Here is a 3,438-nt window from a genome sequence, read left to right on the forward strand (position 1 = left end):
CACAAATTATGGGAAATAGTTGGCCAATGTTCTTCAAAATTAAATTGGTTATATTTGATTAATTGCAGAGTGTTTAGAAAGTAACCTGATATTCAAAGAAGCTGAATCATGAGTGTGGACAAGATGGGAGCTTACCATCCTCTTGTTTCAAAAATCCTTAAAAATCTACCAAGATGGAAGAAAGACAGAAAATTTCCCCAAACATTTGAAAAATAAGCTTCCTCCCTAAATATTTTATCAATTTGGGGAATATTTGTATTAATGATACTCACAAATATTTTTTTTAATTTTTAAGATATTTTTATTTATGCATACAGAACTGGGGTACAGGCCAGAGGTGCAGGAATGGTGAGAGGCTTCACCAGAGACAGAGTGGGGAGCAGAACAGGCAGATCAATGAAGTACACTGCTGAGGGGAGCAGCGGTTGAGACAGGAGTGGTCTGCTGCGCCATGTGGGTCAGTTCCAGGGTAGGGATTGAACTTGCACTGCAGTGGCCCTGGTTAGCTTGCAGCATTGTGTCCTAACCTGTTGCACCACCAGGGAGTGCCCTCACCAATATTATTTTTAAGGTATCATTCACATAGTACACAGGTATACTCATTTTGTTCACATAATGAGAACATTTGTGTGTGTGTGTGTGTGTGTGTGTGTGTGTGTGTGTGTGTGTGTAGTAGAACTTGGATGTAGGTTAGAGGTATAGGGGGTGAGAGACTCACCAGAGACAGAATGGGCAGGACAGAAGGGTTTCTTGAAATAGTTGCTGGGGGGAGCAGTGAGTGTGACAGGAGCAGTCTGCGGCACCATGTGGGTCAGCTCCATGGCCGGGGGTGGAACTCAGAGGGTCATAATGCTAAGACTTAATCTCTAGGCCACAGGGAGGCCTGAACATAATTATTTTTTAAGATGTCTCTGTCTTTAGGTCACTGTCTTCAGTGTCTTGTATCTTTTATTTATTGCCATAAAATTGAACAAACTCAGGGGAATGGGAAGATTTCAAATAAAAAATTGAAAAGAAAGAAAAACAGATTCAAGTGAGGAGGGAGGCCATATTACTATTATCTGGCTCCCAGTTTTATATAATTACTTCAAGGACTTTGCCTCAGGAGGTCTGGTTTCTGTCCTCAGATACCTCACAGTCACTCCAATTCACAATTATTTTACTTTGCACCAGACACTTAATTTTGTACTACATAAGGTTCTTAGGAAGATCTGTTAAGACCATAAACTCATAAATGTTAGTCAAACTTCCATTAAAAATCATTTCTGATCCCCTTACACTCCTGCTATGAGTGAAACCATCCGGTATTTTTTTTCTTTCTGGCTTATGTCACTAAGCATGATCCCTTTCTGCTCCATCCAAGTTGCCACAAATGGCATGAGTTCATTTTTCTTTTTTGATTGCTGAGTAATAGTCCATAAAAAGTTGCAAAAAAGTAAATACGAAAGTCAACAAACAATTATAAACCAGAGACATTCTAAGGGGGGGAGAGGGGAAGAGGATCAAAACTCGGGCCGGAGGATCGTACGGAACTCTGGCGATGGCACATAGGTGAATTGGTGGAGGGAAGTCCACAGGGATTACAACGGAAATGAAAAAATGCACAAAATGAAGAATGATGTAAATATGTGTGTGTGTGTGTGTGTGTGTAGTTTAAAAAAAAAAAAAAAGAAAAGAAATCATTTCTGAACCTCCGTAGGACTGGGGAAAAATCTAAGAGTATAAGAATATGTATGAGGAAAAGTAAGCCAGAGTAGCTGGCAATAGGAGTGGCAGCATAAAAAGTAAAGTCACACATCATTTGCCACCAAATTACCATTTCCCCCATTATTTTCTTCTGTCTTCTGGTTCTGGTGAACTCAGTTTAGTGGGAGAAAGCAATGGAAAGTTCTAATGATTCCACACACTTCTCAAATATTGGTCCTTTACAACTCTAGAAGGGTAGATGTCAGAACCTTAGTAGCCTTAGAATCAGTATTTTTGACTGAGAAGAAAGATTGTGAGCAACATGTTTGAAGATTGAATTTATAGCCCTCAGTCTACCACAAATTATTTGTATGGCATTAACATTCTCATTAGGAAAACAGAGGTACCTAAGTGCTAGGTTCCCTTTCTGAGTCATATTTCATACTTTATGAATGAAAATCTGTTTGGGTGATGGACAAACAACATTTCAGAGCTAATATTTTATGAAGCTACAATAAAATTGACATCTTTTTTGTCTTTGATTTTTGTCTTTGATTTCTGATTCAAATATTCTTTTAAATCATTTCTTAATGATTCATGCATTGTTTTTAATTTGTTTATAACAAATTCTGGATCAAACAGGTAACTAAGTACCAAAAATATGGTGATGAATAGTAGTCCCTTCCTTAACTGAATTAGAGATAATCAAAGTGTAAAAATAAGGCATCTTCTAGGAACTCTATACTCAAAGTACTTTAAATGTTACTTAGCTCATAAAAATATGTAAATTATTATTCCACTTATAGAAGAGCACCTGAAATAATGCCTAGTAGAGAGTAAATCTCACAAAAATATTATGCAGTAAAGAATGGATAATTTCTTATATAATAAGCATAGAAAAATATTTTTTAAAACTATCTTTGAAATGATCACTTTTATCTTCCCATTGTATATTAAGTTTACACTTATAAAATTTACAAATGCAATTAAAAATTTTCAAGACATTCACTAGAAATGGCACACACACTAAAATGTTTTCATTTAAATGATTTATCTAAAAATAAAAAGTACATTTTATTGATTCTTCACATTGTTTTTGTAGAGACAACTGCTTGGGGAAGTGAGTAAGCTTTTACAGTGCAATGAATAATATATATATTTATTTCCTTTATATATTAAAAAAACACAAATAAAAATAAAATAGTGATTGCAAGTTTAATCAGAATGCAAGCTGTTAAGTATTTGGTCCTGTGCTCTGACTAGCAAACTCTTAGTCATCCTTTAGAACCTCTCTCAATGTCCCTCCTATTCAATTGCTAGTACATTTTATTATGAATCATATGCTCTGTCAGATGCTGAAAAAAGACAAGATGAAATACAAGGTCCCTTTTTTCATAATGCTATTGATTTATTAAAAAGACAGATATCAAGGAAATAATTAATGTATAATGAGAAGTTGCTTAAGGTGTATGTATCAAAAGCAATTTGAATTATCCAACAATGATGTTTAATATAAGGAAATAGAAGGTTATTTTCATTGCAAGGTGATCCAAAGAACTTCTACAGATAGTATGGTCAGCAAATGACTTCCAGCTGTTAGTTCTTTTAAGGTCTGTTTCAGTTATGAGCCCACTCCCCACTGTTCTCCATGGTCATGTCTTACACCCTCATCTAGCAAATGAGGTGAGAGCAGTTAGAAAGTTTAACTATTTTAACCCAAGACAGAACAACTTTAATAGTTAAGGGGGACTG

This window comes from Condylura cristata, unplaced genomic scaffold (genome assembly GCF_000260355.1).
Source record: "Condylura cristata isolate star-nosed mole 26May11 unplaced genomic scaffold, ConCri1.0 scaffold00004, whole genome shotgun sequence".
Taxonomy (NCBI): Eukaryota; Metazoa; Chordata; class Mammalia; order Eulipotyphla; family Talpidae; genus Condylura; species Condylura cristata.